The sequence below is a fragment of the Sarcophilus harrisii genome, chromosome 1 (assembly GCF_902635505.1).
Source record: "Sarcophilus harrisii chromosome 1, mSarHar1.11, whole genome shotgun sequence".
NCBI lineage: Eukaryota > Metazoa > Chordata > Mammalia > Dasyuromorphia > Dasyuridae > Sarcophilus > Sarcophilus harrisii.
The window spans coordinates 94,916,996-94,938,721 of NC_045426.1; the positions used below are offsets into that span (position 1 = coordinate 94,916,996).

General features: G+C 33.6%; 1 long non-coding RNA gene across 1 annotated transcript in view; it reads left to right on the top strand.

The window, feature by feature from the left end:
* LOC116420315 overlaps nt 1-9,086 on the top strand; it is a 99,019-nt gene extending 89,933 nt beyond the window's left edge. The window contains exon 3 of the long non-coding RNA XR_004230608.1: nt 9,010-9,086. This is a non-coding gene — a long non-coding RNA (uncharacterized LOC116420315). The remainder of the gene's footprint in view (nt 1-9,009) is intronic.
* The last annotated feature ends 12,640 nt before the right edge of the window (nt 9,087-21,726 follow it).

Consider the following 21,726-nt stretch of genomic DNA (forward strand, 5'->3'; position numbering starts at 1 on the left):
GTGCATCTGTAGCTATATCTGAAGAGGTAGGATGATAGAGTGAATGAATGAATGATGAATGCATAGTTATTAAGCACTTAATAATATGTGCCAATCACAATGTTCCACACTGCAGATACCAATAGGAGACACACACACACACACAGCACAAGACAGAGACATAGAGAGATATTCACAGAGAGAAAAATACAGAGACGGAAAAACAAAGTTTGATAGCCAAAAGCACTAATCAAACCAAAACATGAATGTGTACCTGCACTACTTTGTTTCTTTTCCCCAAGGAAACCTGGGGTTACTGTGTATACATAAGAAACCTTTTGATTCAAACTATGTGAACTATTCCTATTGAATTATTCAAATTCTTTCAATTTACTTTCATTTATTTCAATTCAGTAACTATTTATTTTTAAAAAAGGACAGAAAAGACAAGGTTTTTTTAAGAAAGAAGGAGGGTGCATGACTAAGAAATAGATGGTCTGCAGGATAGAAAGAAAACCTTTTTTCTCAGCAATATCTCTCACAAATCTTGGTCAAGAAGGCTAAGAACATATTTCTTTTAATATTATTTTAATATTTCTTTCTTTTAATATTAATAAATTCTGGTTGAAATGAAATGAATTGGATTGAATTGAAAAATTAATTTGATAGGAATAGTGTAAAGTCAGAGAAACTGAGGCAAGACAGAGATTGGTTTTTAATATTTTAATGTGGAGAGTTTAGATTAGCTAACTGAATGGAACTCATGTTCAAATTCATTCGGCCACGGGAATCTGAGGCAGAGAACATATATTATCGTTTGTAAGCAGGATACAGAAGATAAGACAATTAGTCTAACATTTTACTGCTGCTGTCTTTACTTCAGAGTGAGAGAAGGGAGAGAGAAGTTAACCTAGTATTTACAGCCTTGGATCATGGCTCAGTTCCTGTGTAGAGCATTCTTGGATAAATAGGGACTTCTAATAAGGGCATAGGCAGGGAGTGAAATAACATAATTCTTCTCCAGGGTAGTTTTGGACAAGGATAGAGGCAGAAAGGCGGGCACCTGGATATTGTTTTTCTTTTCTATCCTTCTGTCACAATAGAATGTGAAGGGAAGTTGGAGCATCAAGGTTTTTCCTGACTTGATTCTCCCAGTCTTAATGGCAAGGAAGGGGGTGGTAGTGGCCATAATAATTTTATTCAGGGCATAACAATTCCACACTCTCTCTAGTGGGTGGGTATTCAAATATTTGAATCATCTTGGAGGGTCTCAGAACCAAGATTTTGACTGACCCTACCTGGGAATGGATAAATCAAACAAGATTAGAAAAGATGAAAGGACTCATGACAAGGCAAGGAGGAGAAACAATGTGGAACAAGACAAGAGTCCCCTGACTTTGCTCCAGTTGGCTGGACTCAAGATTCTCACAGACAAAGTCAGACTCTCCCTGATAACCCCAGAGTTGTTAACAGCATTCTTTGTTTAGAGTGGCACAGAGCCCCAAGAATAGTATGTCAGGTCCTCTGCAGTTCTGGAGCACCATCTCAGCCAGGGAGTCCAGTCTGAGATGGACAATTCAATGTGAGTTAGGTCTGCAGTCATTTGTGCACTTAACTCAGCATCTCCTTGTAGAAGGAGCAGTTTTGCTGGCCACTCCTACTGCATGGCTGTCAGAGACTCCAAGGGGGAAAGGTGAGATCTGAAATGACTCTTTCCATTCCTGCCTGTCCTATCCTGGAAGGACAGACAGACTAAGGAACACCACTACTAGGATACAGAAAGTATCCGGATTACCGAGCAGTGTGTGGAAGTGTGCACACTAGTCAGACTGTCATCTCAGGCAAACCATGAACCTTCAGGGACCTGATACCAAACTGCAATGCTTTGCAGAATGCTGAAATATTAATTAAAGAACTGGGATTATAGGACTGGAGGAGTAGATCAGAAACTTGGGGAGACAGTTACAGATTTCCAAGGGTGATTTTTGGTTGTTTCCAAGAACAGGTAGATTGTAAAGTGATACTAGAAACTGAGGCTTCCAGGGCAATTCCAACAAAAAAGGGGGTTTAAAGTTAAAGCAGAGCTAGAAATCACAGCACAACTGGGGTTTAAAATGAATGTACAAATAATAAATCAAGCAAGGAGTAAATACAAAAAGTATTGCTGGGAGGGCTTCCAATTTGAACTGGTGGGCTGTGGGGCAGTAGTGCCTGGGGAAGAGTGAACAGGAGCTAGTGGCACTAGGGGTAGTATAGACTGAATGAAGTTAGGCAGGACCGAGGTTTGGGGAAGGATTACTATGTTGGCTAGAAAGATACCTGTAACCTGCTGCCTGTAGTTTAACTTTAGTCAAATCCCTTTCGACCCCTCCCTATGCTGCTGTCCCTTCAATCTAATCCCTAGGTGAGTTATCTGATGAAGATGTTTATTTCCCCCCCCCCCCCACCCCATCCTTTCAAGTGCTTCTGGGAAAATCCACCAGCTTTCCTGATCCCTTATCTCTTATCCTCCCCTTTTGTTTTAGCCAATCATCCAAGGGGAAGTAAATAGGTCTCCAAATGCCATCTCACATATAAGTCTTGAAAGTGAATTTAAGTTCCTGTACATAACACACTAATACATTAGGGGTTTTCTATCCTGGAATTTATCTAAAAACCCCTGAAATAATTGCATGTTCTGAAGGGAATGTCGTTCAATTAGATAATGCAGATATATACTATAAGCATCCTTGACAGCAACTGTTATCCAAATTTTAAGCCAATATTTTTCATCCTAAATCCTAAATACATTGTAATAGGGGACCCATTCAGAATGTGAACAATCAATGGGGCTCAAAGTCCATTTGGGGCAGGGGCAATGGTCTTCTTGCTGAGAATCGGCGTAGACTTGAATCATCCCACAGGATCTCATTTTGGGGGGGCATGCTGGAACTTATCAAAGCATCCGATGGGTTGATGTAGGTCCCAGAAGCAGGTCAATACAGTTGTAACTTGACCAAAATTTAGAACAAAAAACCAAATCTGACATGTAAAGATTAGAATTGGCCGAGATACAAAGACTGCTCCATAAGGACTGCTACAAGATGTGGCAAGGCCAAAATAGATTGATCAGCAGCTTCCCATGTAAGAAAATATGTTTGTCTTCTCACAGGACAGACAACTATTAAAGATGTGTCAGCTGTAGTCCCAATAAACAAAAGAACAGCTAGATCTCATGGACAACTGTGTCAATTGTCCTTTCATTATTTTAGAAACCTTTAAGGACCTGATTACCTTCAGATGTAAATATCTAGTAACTGATGGATGACTAGGCTAAATCCTCATTTGTCTAATTACTTAGGATATAATGACTACATATAATTAGATTGGAAATAACAAGCTATTATATAATGGATTTTATTAATGGTTTCTATTATTTGTTCTGTTTATAATATAATATAATCAGTCAAAACTGATTCTTCAGTGCATACATTTCACAGAATAAAATAGCCTTAATACAGGTTTACTTCAGGTAATTTTCCCAGTAACTTTCAGATGGTGGAGCATTGGCTTGATGATCTATCAGATATCTATCAGCTGAATTTAAAACTCCCAAATATCAGCTACAGTCCCAAGAGATTTTTACCTCCAATAACAAATCCCAGTAATCAGAGCTTCAGATGAATCTAGTTCTCAAGGATCACATATTACAAAAAGAGATTCATCCCAGAAACTTCACAGTTTATCTTTCATATCTAAGTAGATTTTTTAAAGTTCAACATTACACAATCATTTTGCTTTAGAATGTCTGATACATAGAAAAATTCTAAATTGCATATTGTCTATAGCAGAAACATATTCAAAGGGACAAAGGCAAAAATTATTATTCTCAGAGTCTCTTTAAATAATAGGTGCAACTTTAAGATGATTCAATTCATTAATTAAAACTCATGCAAAATACAGAGTATTTGAATCTCACATAAAGGAACTTTATCAGAATTAACATTAATAACTTTGTTATTCTAAAAAAAATATCAATTCACCTTTCTCCAATTGAGGATTTCCTATAAAGTTTTGGAAATATAATTAACAGGTACAACAAAATCTATATAAAACAAAAAGATCACACAAACAATTATGTATACCTTATCAAATCAGATTAAAATCCTGGTCCAGGTACTTCAAGAAAGCTATAGAACACATTTGCTATTAGAGTCATTAAACAAGGAGAGCATTATGCACCTAGATAAACATTATATAATTTGCTGAAGACAGATGGAGACCTTGGTAGGAAAAAAAATCACTTTCAGAGAACTTGTAAAATCCATGAAAAAATGACCTTGCCTTAAAGCAGCCATAGACTTGAAAAAAATAAAAATAAAAAAATAAACATTTAGTAATTAACACCATTTAAAAGTATGCTGTTTCTTTAAACAATAAAATGCTCTCTACAGCAGAGAGCCAGCTGAGTTTGTCTTCACTTCAAAAAATCAGCCATAAAAGGAGGGAGGAGAGTGAGTTAAAATTTCACTTTTCAAAGCAAAAGTTCTCTTCCCTTTACTCCTTCCCCCACTCTATTTCTCTTTTAATTAACTTTTAGAGTGCCAAGTCCTTCTCAGGACAGTGCATTTTCTTTCTCCAAACAAATGGCAGGTTCCTTCCACTAAGGCTATTGACCTTTTTTTTTTTTAACCCACTTCTCTCCCCTTTTTCAAAATGCTCTCTCTCTCTCTTTTTTTTCTCTCTCTCTCCATATTACCTATACCTATTACTACCCCCTATAACACATCCCACCTCTCTTTCCTCACAATTCTTTCCCAATATTGTCCTTCCCCTTCTCCAACATGCTGTTCTTCTCTTCCTTTCCAATAAGTTCCATCTCTCTCCATTCTCTCTGAATACAGCGTCCTATATCCCCCTCTCTCCGGCAACCTATCAAAGCAATAATATTTAACATATTTTAGGTTTTAATTCAATATTATGATAACCCCTAGTTAAATTATCAATGTCAAAATATTCAACAAATGATAACCAAATAAACATAACATGACCTATTACAAAAAGGATAGGAATCTCATGTAATTTGCAGTCATTTCAAATTTTAACATACACTCCAATTAAAATTATTTATACAAATCAATACTTTTCCAGGTGATATTCTTACTAGCTATTTCATTCAAACTGTCAATTTTTTCTGCAAAGCAATATTTACTGGCGCATGTGTTTAAAACCATCTCTTTTCTCCTTTCCTTTGTTTTCTTTTTCTTCAAAACTTTTAAGATTTACAATATAGTTAACAGTTAATTATCTTCATAAAGCATATACACATGTCCAGCAGAGCTAACAAACTTTAAAAGCCTAGCTCATAGGGAATACAAACATATGACCTCTTCAGGTAAATTATCAGAACTTTGTTTTAACAAGCTATTTTTAACCCAAATCAAATTAAATACTGCTACAAATTTTCAGTAGTAAGGTTTCAATATTCAAACCAGTTCCTAAGACCTTATACCCAGAATAAACAGATTAAGCATGCACAAAGCAATAAGTAATTATCTTCCACAATTTCAGTATCACAATGCCACTTTGAATAAAAACTAAGTCCCCCAAATTCAATAGACCAATAAGCCATATCCTTTCCCCCAAATAAGTAAGTTTCCCTAAATTCTAATTAAACATTGCAGACAAACTGAATTACGATTTTGTTATTATTTTTCTTAATACATACAAAACTGTTCCTCAAAAATTTGACTAGATAAGAGAATATTCCTTTGCCAGAGTTTTTTGTCTTTAAAGCAATTTACATCAGCTTTTTGTTCTACCTCTTACCTCCTCCCATTCAGGGCTGCAATCTGATTCAGATAAGATTTTATTCCCCCCCCTTTTTTTTCTTCTAACAAGTTTTTGAAAAGACTGCTTTTTTGCCAGATTTTAAAAGCAGCCAAGCTTTCTCCATTATTCCCCAAATTAGTGCAAACCAGTTACAATTAAGTCTAATAAAGAAGTTAACATTCATAAAGCATTTTGTTTTATGCTAAGCACCTTTGCAATCTTGAAATGACCAATTTAATTCCTCAATCATTATTCTTAAAACTTTTTTAAAATTTTTTTCCATTGGTCTTAAAACTTAAGAGAACTCCTTAAATCAACACAACAGATAGACAAGTCATAAACACAGACTGCACAGAGACAACAATTAAATACAAAGTAGGGACAAATTCCTGATATCTCAGGAGTATCGTGAGGGGAGTTTTCAGCTCAACTATCTCTCCCTCCCAGAAACCCAAACTGAGCCTTTTCAAAGATTAACTCGGCTTCCAAACTCTACTCTGTTAAGTTCCCTGCCTCCACAGAGAGTACCCAGATGTATTTTTCTGCATATAACATACAAAAAATATCCAGAACAAATTGTGTCTAATGGTAGCCATATTTGTGACAACAGGCACCCAGATTTGTGCCCAAAGGCACCCAGACCAAGCTGTGCTTAAAAAAAACACCAGATTTGTGCCTGAAGGCACCGAGACCAAGTAGTGCCACATGGTGTCCCATTGGCACTTCTCAGAGTTGTATGACTTGTCAATCCAATTATTTCTGGGGACCCAGATGAGCTAGCAATCATACCAGACAGAAAACTTACCATGCAGGGGTTTCCTAACTAGATTCTCCACCTAAGTCAAATAGAGGTGTAAGAGGTGAGTCCTTGCTAAGCTGGATCTGATCCTTCCCATGGGACTGGAAGAAACAAAAATCCGGATCCCGTGAAAGAGTCCAGAACCAGCCAACCCAAGGCTCCCTGCTGAGGCTGCTGTTCTCCAAACTCTAATCTTGCTCTCAGATCTCATATCTCATGATGGCATCCAAATGTAATTCTGGAGAAACTGAGGCAAGACAGAGATTAGGTTTTAATGTTTTAATATGGAGAGTTTAGTTTTTGAACATGAGTTCCATTTGGTCAGCTAGTCTAAACTCTCCACATTAAAACATTAAAAACCAAGCTCTGTCTTGCCTCAGTTTCTCTAGAATTATAACAGTACGCATACTTCAAACTTGAATTTGCTTGTCTACATACCAAGAATCTTTAGAACAAAGTAGTATTCATACACATACTAGTACACTGACAATGCAGTTTAGCTTGGGCCTTTAGCCACATGAAGTTTTTCTTTTTGTTTATGATCTTCATTTTTTTTCTCTTCAGTCATCAGACCTTGCCTATCCTTACTACATCGTCCATGTAGTAACAAATGGGAATAGTGTTCTAAGAGAAATAGGTTTTAAATTGGAAGGAATCTTAGAGATCATTTAATACCCTTTCTAAAACAAAAACAAAATCAAACAAAAACCACAAAAAAAACCAAAGGAGAATTAATTAGCTCAAAGTTGAACACATGGTAGGAAACATGCCAAATTTTGAATCCTAGCTCTCCAACTCCAAATATAGCAGTTTTCCTATTATTATACCAAACCATAATTCTATTATATAGAAAATGTTTTTGTTTTGTTTTGTTTTGTTTCTTTTTCACTTTCTACCATTCTGGGTATTAGTTGTCATGTGAGTTCTTAATCTGTATTTATTTTCTAAGTCAGCAATTCTATTTCTTGTTATTCTAAGTCTCTGTTACAATTGATATGAGCTTCATGTCCAGGGGTGCTTATTTCTTTGGCATAATTCAGCCCCTTATAATCTTGAGTCAGGGCTTTTGTTAGCTCTGAGTTTCTTATTCATTGCTGCAATTGTGATCCAAATCATGTCTAATTTCTCACTGCAAGTACAACCAAGTTTGGCAAATTACACCCATGGAGCAATGTACAATAGTTTGAAATTGAAAACAAGCTGGTGTGACCCTTCTTTGTGCCTTCCAGACAAATGCCAGCTTAGCTGAAAACTTACTGATGGATGAACTTTCAAAACCAACTCTAACAATGAACACAATGAAATTTTGGTGCTTATGCAGATGTATTCTACTCTGGAAGTCAGTCTGGAACTTTTTGCTAAGTCATCTTTTTCTTACACATGCACTTAGGAAACAAAGACCATTTGGATGAGAAAGAGAAACACTTTTCTTCTCATGACTGAAAATAATCCATTGAGATCCATTTCATGGCTGGAGCTAGCCACCCAATACACAATTAAGTGAAAAGATTTAAACAAAATATGCTGTGGACACCAGAATATTAGAAGTGTTCTATTAATCCCTGTTGTTAACTAGATTTGTGAGATTGTCCAAGTCCTTTCCTTCTTGGTTCTCAATTTCCCTACCTGAAAATGCAGGAAATTGAAATCATTGGTCTCAAAGTTATCCAGATCTAATGAATATTTGAATGGAAACATGTTATTGTGAGCAGAATACTCAATTTGGGTTTAGGAAGCTCTCAATTCAAATCTTCCTTTTGACATTTATGAGCTGTATGTGGACACAGACAAATCATTTAATGTATCTGAACCTGAGTATTCTTATTTAACCTAATTCTTAGTTTGCTTTAAGGCTAAAGTAAGGCATTGTGAATAAAGTGCTATGTAAATGCCAGTTATCATTACTAATGAACTTTTTTTTTTTTTTTTTTGGTAAGGCAATTGGGGTTAAGTGACTTGGATCACACAGTCAGGAAGTGTTAAATGTCTTAGGTTGGATTTTAGCTCAAGTCCTCCTAACTCCAGAGACAGTACTCTATGCACTATACCATTTAGCTGCCCCATTACTGATGAACTGCAATCAATAATTGAATCAGTGTTGGGACATGGAGGCTTGTAAAACTCTATACCAGAAAGGAAACACTCATTACCCACAGAAGTATTGTCACTTGAAAATGTCCTCATGTCCAAGAGGCACTCAGCAGACAGATTACAAGGGCATCCTTGAAGGTTTTTCACAGGCCTATATTTAAATTGAACAATCACTACTTGTTTGTTGAATTCTAGCTTTGTATTAAATACTACAAATGGTCCTACCCTCCAAAAATTACATTTGATATTTATATAATATTTTCTTGTTTCAAATATTTGTCTCTTTTGGTGTTTACACTAATATAAACCTTGTCTTTATGATTTTTTAGATGAGAAACTAAAAGTTGGAGAACTGAAGCAGTTTTCCCATGCTGCACAGCAAGGAAACAATAGAGCCAGATTCTAGAGCATTGTGAGTCAAAGCTCCAAGTTTGAATTCTTTCCATATCATTTAGTAGATTTGCTTCAGTTTCCTCATTCATAATATAAGGCTATTGGGGCTAGGTGATCTTTAAATTCACTGCCATCTCTAAATTAATTGACAGTTCTATTGTATGTGATATGATCTGATTCACTCTCCCAGAGCCAAGGTGTTCTATCTACTTATATGAGCTATAAAGGATAAACCTGAGGTGTTGTTGAATATAATTTTTCTACCACCATCAAGTCCCTTGACTCTATTTCCTCATTGTTAAGAGTCAGTGATTAGCATCCTGTTTCTATTTAACTACTCAAGATCAATTAACTTTTACAAAATAAGTAATTACTTTAATGATATAACTAGAACAAATATAATCATGTTTCCCCAAAACCACAAGGACAAACTCTACCCTAAGCCACCTCAGCTATGCAGGGAATAACTCAAAATTTAGCTCACTCTTCTCCTGAACCTGGGCATGATTATGGCTAAGACCTCACCCCTGCTTTCTCTGACCTCACAACTCAGAAGGTCCCAATATCAATTTATGTTTTTGTCAAGGTACAAACTCCAAATCCAAGATTTAACCTAGCCTATGTATCACAACTCCAAGATTCCTGTGATTGGTTTTTGAAATACCATAGATCAGAGACTTTACTATATTACAGAGAATGGGAAAGAATAAATGCAGAGGTTGAGTATTGCTTCCCATTTCTTGGACCACATAGACTCAGAAGTGAAACATTCCCTCTCCCTCTTCCCTGACAGTATGGTCTCTAACCAGACCCCATAAGTAAAGTGGTCATACCAAAAAAAAAAAAAAAATAGAACAGCTTAAAGACTGAGTCAAGAGTCATGGCAAAAGCTCACAAAGGCATTTAGAATGTTTTCATTTCAATAAAGAAACATGCATTTTACCGTGTGATCAGCAAGCTAGAACAAGGTACAGAATATCTACATGTGTTCCATAGTCTCTCAAAGGTACTTCACCAAAATTTCCCCAGAAACAGGTTTCCTAACTTCCTCCAAGATATTGTATATTGCACCAGACCCTAGTACATGATATAATCTGTATTTAAATCCAATTCTCTCTCCCTATTTTCCAATTCTCTTCTATTCTCCTATTATCTTAATGCCCTGAAGAAACTTCCACTCTGGAGCTCTGTAGTGCTGATTGGTGACTGTTTTTTTTTCCTAAAATGATATGTTAGTAAAAGTCCATTCATGTTTCACTTCACAATCCAAATCATTGTTACCAAACACTTTGCAACTAGTATACAATCTTCCTATTGTTGTCTACTTTCTGTTTTGGAACTAAAAATCATGATCAAAATAACTCTGTAATTATTCCTGGATGGGATGTATTGATGTACTTTCCATTGCCTTCTAAAATCCTTTTGTACAGAGTTTAAAGTTAAAATAATTTAAATATATTTTTTAAAAATTTGATATTTTTTGTTTTTACATAGCCTGAATTTCTCTTCCTTACTACCAGAAAGTTGCATCAAAAACCAAAATTAAAAAAAAAAGTGAACCATCAGTTAAGGATAGACTGAATAAGTTATTGTGTATGAAAGTTTTGAAATATTATTCTTCTATAAGAAACGATCAACAGAATGATTTCAGAAAGGCCTGGAAAGACTTACATGAACTGATGCTAAGTGAAGTAAATACAACTAAGAGAATATTGTAAATAGCAACAAGATTATGCGATGATAAACTCTGATGAACATGACTCTCCAACAGTGAAGTGCTTCAGGCCAATTCAGTAGACTTGTAATGGAGGGAACTATCTGTATCCAGAAAGAAGAAAGTGAGGATTGAATGTGGATCACAAGAGAGTATTTTCACCTTTTCTGTTGATGTTTGTTTGCTTTTTTTTTTCTCATTTTTTTCTTTTTTGATCTGATTTTTTTCTTGTGCAGCATGATAAATGTGGAAATATATCTAGAAAAATTGCACATGCTTAACATATATTGTATTATTTTCTGTCTAGAGAAGAGAGTGAGGAGAAGGAAGGGAGAAAAATCTGCAATGCAAAATTTTGCAAGGGTGATTGTTGAAAACTATCTCTGCACATATTTTGAAAATAAAAAGCTATCTAAAAAACAACAAAAGGATGTGCAATTCTTCACATCTATGAATCTCCCATTTTTGCAAAGTAGGAAAGGGAGGGGTTTTTTGTTTGTTTGTTTGTTTGTTTCCTTTCAGGTGAAATTTGTCCTTTGTAAATTTGCAACATTAATCTTTGAATGTTTAGTGGTTGTTTCTTTCATTTACATTGTTGTAGTCATTATTTGTTTTTCTTGGCTCTTATTACTTTACTTTGTTTTAGTTTATATGTCTTTTTGTCTTTGTGTTCATTATGCCTCTTTTTTTTCTTATAGCATTGTAATATTCCAACACATTTGTATATTACCCATTTTCATCTTCAATGACCATCCATTTTGTAACGTGTGACAGCATAACAAAATATAATTAATTATTTATATAATATAATAAATAAAATAAATATTTATGGTTCATGGGTTAAATATTATTTAAATCATAAAAAATTCACCAATAGTCTAAGCTTCTCCTGATTCTTTCCACAAAGACTTAATCAATCGTATCTTAAGGCATGTAGCAACTAAAATGTGGACTCCACACTAAGAATTTGTCAACATTCCTTGTGTAGTTCATTTTAGGCCCCATTATTGATTTCTAGAGATGAAACCAGAAAGGATATCTCCATAAAATTATATTAAAGTGATTTCAAGCACTTTGTCTTTTGTGGCTTCATTGTCAATTCCAAATAAGTGCTCTATTTATCTATCTACCTATTTATCTATCTGTCTATCTATCTACTTAGTTATCAGTATATTTTCCACTTCCACATCTTAAATTTGTCATGAAGGATTGACTCATCCACTTGTTTATGAAGGCCTTTCTTTATTCATGTTGTCTGAGCTCAAATAGTCTACAAGTTATTATCAAATAAATAGTGAGATAAACCACATACAATACTGCTTTGCAGCCTCTGTCACTTAGACACATAATGTGTATTCACTTGGTTCAGAGGAACATGGGTCAGAAGAAAGAAGAAGGCAACAATATTATTTATCAGGATTATAGTAATGAAACAGCAACAATGTCTTACGTTATCTGTGACTTTAAGGTATATAACAAATTATACATACATTGTCTAACATGATTCTTATAGTAACTGTAATTTAGGAAGTTGCAAATATAATTCCTCCCAAATGAAAATTGTGTAAGCTGAAGTCTAGAGAAATATATAAATTTGCCCAATATGACATTTGCCAAGGTTAAAGCTAGGACTACCTATTCCTTCTCATCTCAAAAACTTCCTTATTTTTAGTGGTTTGTCTACATTTAGGATTGCACATTTGCTCTTTATGTTATAGTTTTGCCATTAACATGTTTAGTTTATCTTGCTGAATCTTTCTGAAAATATTACTGCTGTTTTTCAATCATGTTTGACACTTTGTGACCCCACTTGGGTTTTCTTGGCAAATATACTGGATTAGTTTGTTATTTCCTTCTCTGGCTCATTTTACAGATGGGGAAATTAAGGCAAACAAGGTTAAGTGACTTGGCAGAGTCACACAGTTAGTGTACAATTGAAGTCAGATGAGTCTTCCTGACTCTAGACTTTGCGTGTTATTTCACTGTGTCACTTATGGAAAATAACTTGCCATCAAATATCTCTATTTATCTTTGTCTCTACCACTATCTCTATCTCTTTATTATGGAGCAGTTTCTTTGGAGATTTATCTATCTATCTATCTATCTATCTATAGATATCAACATCTATGTCTATGTCTAGGATCATACTCTACATTGATAGCATCATATATTTATAAGTGAAAAAGATTTAAAATGTCCTGTCTTCTAAATTGCTTTTCTTATAATGAGGAAACTAAAGCTCAGATTAGGGGTCTTGATCAAAGTAGTCACAGACTCAACAAGTGACAAAGCTAGGATTTAGACCTAGGAACTTTGATTGAAACCCAGAAATCTATTCACTGCTCAATAATACATATCATGCTACTTCACAGTAAGGTTTTGCAAAACTTTTTTTTTGGAGAGGCAATTGGAATTAAGTGACTTGCCTAGGATCACACAGCCAATAAATATAAGTATTAAGTCATATACTCCTGACTTCAGGACTAATGCTCTATTCACTGCATCCTGTAGCTGCCCCTGTAAGACATTTTGAACAAATCATTTCATTTTTGGTTCACAGAAACTGTGAAATAAGTGATGATAGTTAGTACTAATCTCATTTTGCAGATAATTGAATTGAAATGTTTTAAGGCACTTGTCCAAGGTCATATAGATAGTACATATCACAAGTCAGGTTTTCCTGACTCCAAATTAAAGATTCTAAATACTACCTATTACAATACTTCAAGTTCATGGCCTCTATTTTCCTTAGGTTGTTTTTTTTTTTTTTTGTTAGTACAATTTATTTCCTTTCATTTTTATACTAACATATGATTTATCTTCAGTGCAATTTGCTCTTCTTTCCAGTGTTCATTACTTTGAATCTTTCTCTAACTTTTCCTTCTGTCCCCTCATCCCAATTTTTCTATCCATATAATATTCCTAAGTGCTGCTTTCCTACTAAGTGGATGCAAACAATTTAAAACATTATACTTTGAAAGCTAGAATCCTTCTCAATATAATCAGGGTGAGGCAAAGATGTCCATTTTTACAGCCATTATTCAATATTGAACTAGAAATGCTAAGTACATCAATAAGAAAAAGAAAGGAAATAGAAGGATTTAGAATAGACAATGGGTAAACAAAACCATCACTCTTTGTAGATGACATGATGGTATATTTAAAGAATCCAAAAAACAAAAAGACAAAAACAAGATCAAACTACTTGAAACAATTAGCAACTTTAGCAAAGTTGCAGGATGTAAAATAAACCTTCATAATTCATCAGCAGTTCCATATATCACACAAAGCCCACCACCAATAGACAGAAAGAGATTTTCCAATTAAAATAACTATGTATTTAGGAGAATACCTGTCAAGACAAAAGGAACTATTAAAAAAATTAACTTTTCATAAAATAAAGTCAGAGCTAAACATTTGGAGAAATATCATTTCCTCATGAGCAGGCAGAGTCAATATAATAAAAATGATAATTTTGCCTAGATTAATAAGTGTTTTAGAAACATAGCAATCAAACTAAAACATTTTCATAGAGATTGCAAAAATATCTGATTTCATCCAAACAAACAAGAGTTTAAGAATATGAAGGAAGAGTTCTTGGAAGCCACTGAATCAGTAGTAGTAGTGGCTGCTTCCAGAGTTTTCAGTTCACTTCTAGTAAAGTGGTCAAAAGAAGATTATAGAGGTGTTTTTGCTATCCCTGCCAATATTTGGATCTGCCATAGTCCTAGGTGACATTCCCAAGGCAAGGAGAAGTACTAGCCCTTCAAAACTTTCCACCATGGTGGAGTAAGGATCCTCTTCACAGAAAAGAGTTCTTAAAGTCATTCACAGAAGAATGCATGCACACAAAGAGTTAAAAGCCAAATAATTGGCTGGGAAAATGAGCAAACAACAGTAAAAAGAAAATCCAAAATTCTGGTCATAGAAAGTTACTATGGTGACAAGGAAAATTAAAACATATATTGTGAAGAAGATAACAAAGTCAATAATCCTACATTTAAAGCCTCCAAAAAGAATATGAATTGGTTTTAGATGATGGAGGAGGTCAAAAAAGATTTTTTAAACAAATCATATAAGGAAGATAGAGGAAAAATGGGAAGAGAAATGAGAGTGATGCAAGAAAGTAATGAAAAACAAGTCAACAGCTTGGCAAATGAAATCCAAAAATATTGAGAAAAGGAAAGAGATTAGGCCAAATGGTAAAGGATGTACAAAAATCCAATCAGGAGAAGAATGCCTTCAAAAGCAAAATTGACTAAATGAAAAAAAGAAACAAAAAAATCACTGAAGGAAAAAAAGCAACTTCTTAAAAAATAGAACTGGTCAAATAGAAAAAGGAAATATAAAATTCACTGAAGAAAAAGTGTTTCTTTCAAAATTAGAATTGAGCAAATGAAATGTAATAACTTTATGAGAAATAAAGAAACAATAAAACAAAGACAAAAGAATGGGGGGAAAGGACAGTGTGAAATATTTCATTGGCATAACTGATTTATAAAATAGATTTGGGAGAGGTCACTAAAATTATTCGACTACTTGAAAACCATGATAAAAAATAAAGAGCTTAGAAATCATCTTTCAAGAAATTCTTAAGGAAAACTGTCCTGACAATCTAGAACAAGTGAGTAAAATGAAAATTGAAAGAATCCATAATTCGCCTCCTGAAAGAGATCACAAGATGAAAAGTTTTTGTAATATTATAGGCAAATTCAAGAGCTCCTCAAGTCAAGGTAAATAAATTGCAAGCAGCCAGAAAAAAAATCAAGTATCATGGAGCCACAGTCAGGATAATACAAGATTCAGCAAATCCTATATTAAAGGATCAGAGAGTTGGGATATTCTGGAGGGCAAATGATCTATGCTTATAACTAAGAATTACACAGACACACAGACACACAGACACACAGACACACACACACACACACACACACACACACACAATGTATATGATAGAAGACACAGGTGTTAGTTGAATATAAAGGGATAATAACTAAAAATGCATTCAGGGGGTAAGATGGTAATGTCCTGGAAGAAAAAAAAAAAGGGAGAAGTAGAATGGGTTTACATGAGTTATCTCATGTAAAAAGACAAGAAAAACCTGTTACAATGGAATGGAAGATGGAAGGGGGGAGTTAAGGAGGAGTGAGTGAATGCAATTCTCATCAGAACTGGCACAAAAAGGAAATAATATACACTCTCAATTGTATATAGAAATCTAACATACCCTACAAGAAAATAGGAGGGGAAAGGGATAAGAGATGGGATAAAGTTAATAGAAGGGAGGGCAGATTTGAAGAGGGGATAGTCAGAAGCAAAACATTATTAAGGAAGGACAGGGTGAAAAAAGACAGATTAGAAGTTAGCATTGGTAACTGTGGAAAAAAAAAAGTTTTGAATCAAGTTTCTCTGATACAGATTTCATTTCTCAAATATAGAGAAAATTTAGTTAAATTTATAACTAAAAGAACATTTTCCAATTGTTAAATGATCAAAAGATATACAATTTTTCATATAATCAATGCTATCTATAGCCATATACAAATATTCTAATTCACTATTGATTGCACATTAAAACAATTCTGAAGTACTATCTTATACTTTTTGGATTAGGTAATAGGACAAAAAAGGAAGATGACAAATATTAGAAGGAAGGTGAGGAAAATGAGACATCATTGCATTTTTGGAATTGTAAACTGAATCTACCAATTTGTAGAACAATTTAGATCTATGCTCAAAGGGCTATGAAACCTTATATACTCATTGACCTAGTGATTTGATTACTAAATTTGTATCCCAAAAGAGATTAAATAGCATTTAAAAAGGAATAGGAGCTATATGTGACAAAATATTTAAGGCAGTTCTTTTCTGGGGGCAAAATATTGTAAACTGAGAGGATGCCCATCAATTGGGGAATGTCTGATATGTGATTATGATGAAATGTTATTGTGCTATAAGAGATTATGAGCAGGATGCTCTCAGAAAAAATCTGGAAAGACTTCCAGAAATTGTTGCAAAATGAAATATATTGTGTACAAAGTAATAGCAATATTTTAAGAAAATCAGCTGATTTTCAAAAATCCTTTGATTTAGCTATTATCAACAATATAATGATGCAAGATAACTCTAAAGAACTTATGATGAAAAATACCATCAAACCCCAGAAAAAGAATTGATGGGATTTGAATACAGATTTAAATATGCTTTTGTTTGTTTGTTTAGCCTTAGTCTTAGCCTTAACCCATAAGAAATTGCTTGCTTTCTCAATGGGATAGAGATGGGGGAGTGCAGAAGGTAAAGAATCTGGAACTCAAAGTTCTAAAAATGAGCAAATAAAGCAAAAAGAGCTCTGATCATAAATAGCTCCTATGGAAACAGGGAAGAACAAAATCCAAACCTTGAGGACACTAAAGAGAAAATGTATCCAAATGAAGCTTCAAAGGGTGATATAAGTAGTCTCTAATTCACAAGGTTCTCTTTGAAAAATTCAAAAAATTTCTTAAAAGAAAGAAGAAAAATTGAGAAATAAATTGAGAGCTTTGAAGGAGAATTTGGAAAAGGAAATGCAGAAAACGAAATAAGAAAATAATTTAAAAATACATATGCTGAAATGAAAAAAAATACTGAAGAAAACTTCTTAAAAATACATTTGACAAAATAGAAAAAGAAAACATTACTCCTTGAAAAACAGAATTGGTGAAATGGGACAAAATCAATGAATAAAACAACTGTTTTAAAAAATGCAATTGGCCAAGTGCAAAAAACAGTTTATAAAGTTAACTAAAGAAAATAGTTAACTAAAAATTAGAATTGGATAAATGGAAGAGAATGACTCAATGAGACATCAAGAATCAGTCAAACAAAACAAAAAAATGAAAAAAATTGGAAGAAATTGTAAAATACCTCATTGAAAAAAAAATCAAATACTGCTGATTTGGTAAATAGATCCAGGAGAGAAGATCTCAGAATCACTGGACTATTTGAAAACCACAGTGAAAAAAAAGATCCTGGACAACATCTTTCAAGAAATTCTCAAGGAAAACTGCCTTGATTTCATAGAACCAGAGGGCAAAATAGCCATTGAAAGAATCCACTGTTCAGCCCCTAAAACAGACCCCCAAATTAAAACTTCAAGGAACATTGTAGCTAAAATCCAGAATTATTAGATCAAGGAGAAAATACTGCAAGCAGTCAGAAAGAAATGATTCCTATATCAAGGAGCCACAATCAGGATTACCCAGGACCTAGCAGCTTCATTTTAAAGGATTGAAGGATCTGGAGGCAAAGGAACTTGAACTACATCCAAAAATCATCTACCACAAAACTATGCCGAATATTTCATGAAAAATATAAACATTCAATTAAATAGGGGGTTTTCAAATGTTTTTGATAAAAAGAGCAGAGTTGAATAGAAAATTTTATCTTCAAATACAGAATTCAAGAGAAGCATAAGAAGGTAAAGAGGCAAGAAAATAAACAGTGTTTTTAAAGGTTAAAATGTTTACAATCCTACATGGGAAGATGCTATGTATAACTCTTGAAAGCTGTAACTTTATTAGCAACTTTAATGTGATGATGATGATATATGTGTGTGTGTGTATGTGTGTGTGTGTGTATATTTGTGTGTGTGTGTATAAACTAGGGGTACAAAAGAGATTGTATTGGAAGAATTGTGGCGTTAAATGAGGTAAATTATATTACTTCAAGAGGTCAAAAAAGATCTATTACACTTAAGGGACAGAAGGGAGGGGGATGAGCTTTGTTTGAATTTTAATCTCATAGAATTTGTCTGAAAGAAAGAATATCAGACATATTTAGTTTGCTATAGAAACTTGTCTCACCCTATAGGAAGTAGGAGGATAGAGGTGAAAGGAGAGGAGAAGGCTAAAAGAAGGACGTATAGAAATACAAGGGGAAAGGGTTAACAAAGTCCTACTTCCTATAGGGTGAGAAGTAGTCTGATGGAGTCTAAGATCAGAAGCAAAATATTGTGTGGGAGGGAAAGGGGGGAAAAGAAAAAGAAAACTTCAATTGGGGAAAATAGGATGTTGGAAAATACAGAGTTAGTATTTTTAAATGTGAATAGGAATGGGATGAACTCTCTCATTAAGTGGAAGTGGGTAGCAGAGTGGACTGAAAGACAAGATCCTAGTATATGGTCTTTACCAGAAATGCATTTGAAATAAAGAAATAGTTATGTAGTAAAGGTAAATTTTGGGAGCAGAATCTATTATGCTTCTGCTACGGGGGAAAAAAAAAGCAGGGGTAGAAATCCTGATCTCAATTCAAGCAAAAGCAAAAATAGAACCAATTAAAAAAGGTAAGGAAGGAAATTGTTTTGCTAAAGGGTGCCACAGTTAATGAATTAATATCAACACTAAGCATATATGCACTAAGTGCATATTCCTAAAGGAGAAGTTAAAGGGGTTGGGTTGCATGAAGAAAGAGGAAGAAAGAAAGTGGGGGATCCTTACCTTCCTCTAGCAGAAAAAGATAAATTGAATCACAAAATAAACATGAAAGAAGTTAAGGAGGTAAATAGAATTTTAGAAAAGTTAGATTTGATAGACCTTTGGATAAAATTGAAAGGGGACAGAGTAGAATATACTTCCTTTCTCAGCAGTACATGATACTTATATAAAAAATTGACCATATATTAGGGCATAAAATTTTCACAATCAAATTCAGAAAGGCAGAAATACTAAATGCATCCTTTTCAAACTGTGGTACAATAAAAATTACTTGTAATAAAGAGGTAGGGGAAAATAGACCAAAAATTAATTGAAAACTAATCTAATCCTAAAGAATGAGTGAGTGAAATAACAAACTATAGAAGCAATTGATAAATTCATCCAAGAATATAATAATAATGAGACAATATACCAAAATTTATGGAATGCAGCCAAAACAGATCTTAGGGGAAATTTTATATCTCTATATGGTTACATGAATAAAATGGAAAAAAGAAAAGATCAATGAGTTAAATATGCAACTAAAAAAGTGAGAAACAACAAATTAAAAGCCCTAATTAAATACCAAATTTGAAATTCTGAAAGTAAAAGGGAAGATTAATAAAATTGAAGAGAAAATCAAAGAACTAATAAACAAAACTTTGAAGTGATTTTATGGGGAAAAAACTAACAAAATAGGTAAATCTTTAGTTCATTTAATTAGAAAAAGAAAAGGAGAAAACTAAATTACCATCATCATAAATGAGAAGGGTGACCTTATCACCTATAAAGAGGAAATTAAAGCAATGATTAGGAGCTATTTTGTTCAACTTTATTAGAATAAATTTGATAATCTAAGTGAAATGAATGAATGCTTATAAAAATATTGATTGCCCAAATTAAAAGAGGAGAAAATAAATTATTTAAATAGTTCGATTTTGGAAAAAAGAAATTGAACAAGTTATTAATTAACTCCTTAAGAAAAAATCTAGAGGCCAGATGGATTTATAAGTGAATTTTATCAAAATTTAATGAACAACTAATATCAGTTCTATACAAACTATTTGGAAAAATAGGGAAAGAAGAAGCCCAATAAATTCCTTTTAAGACATGGATATGGGATTGATACCTAAACCAGGAAGGACCAAAACAGAGGAAGACAAGTATAGATACATTTTCCTAATTAATATTGATGCAAAAATTTTAATTCAAATGTTGGCAAAGAGATGACAGTAGGATTATACACTATGACCAAATAGGATTTATATTAGGAATGCAGAGTTGATTAATATTAGAAAAAACTATTGGAATAATTGACTATATCAATAGCCAAACTAACAGAAATTATACAATTATATCAATAGATGCAGGAAAATGATTTGACAACATCCAGTACATATTCTTTTAAAAAATACTAGAGAACATAAGAATAAATGGAGTTTTCCTTAAAATGATCAGTAACATTTTGCTAAAACCATCAGCAAGCATCATAGGTAGATAGGCATTTACTAGAACCATTCCCAATAAGATCAGGGGTGAAACAAGATTGCCCATTATCACCATTACTATTCAATATTGTATTAGAAATATTAGGATATTTCCTAATAACAGGAAAAAAGAAATTGTAAAAATTAAAGTATATAATGAGGAAACAATTTGGAGCTATGCTCAAAGAACTATCAAATTCTGCATACACTTTGACACAACAGTGCTTCTATTGGGTCTGTATCCTAAAGAGATCAAAAAAAGGGGGGGAGGAGGATACATGTGCAAAAATGTTTGTAGCAGCCCTTTTTGTAGTGATGAGGTACTGGAAACTGAGTGGATGCCCATTAGTTGGGAAATGATTGAACAAGTTATGATATATGAATTAATGAAATATTATTATTCTGTAAGAAATGTTTAGCAGGCTGATTTTAGAAAATGATGAGCTTTATTGAACTGATACTAAGTGAAGAGAGCAGAATTAAGAGAACATTGTACACCGCAAGAACAAGATTATGTGACAATAAATTCTGATGGACTTGGCTCTTTTCAACAATAAGGTGATTCAGGACAATTACAACAGACTTCTGATGGAGAGAACATCAGCATCCAAAGAGAGGACTAGGGAGACTGAATGTGGATTAAAACAATATTTTCATCCTTTTCATTGTTGTTGATTGCTTGCTTGGTTTTTTCCTCATTTTTTCCCCTTTAGATATCAGTTTTCTTGTGGAATGTGGTTTAAAATAATTTTACATGTTTAACCTGTATTGGAATACTTTCTGAGTGGAGGAAAGGGTAGGTGAGGAGGGAAGGAGGGAGCAAAATTTAGAACACGAGTTTTGCAATGGTGAATATTGAAAACCACCTTTGCAAATGTTTTGACAAATAAAAAGATATCATTATAAAAAATAAAATTGCTACATAAATAATAGTCCTTAATGGCATAAGGATTAATATTTAAAAATGTGTTTTTAAAATATTTAACAAAGTTCATATGTAAA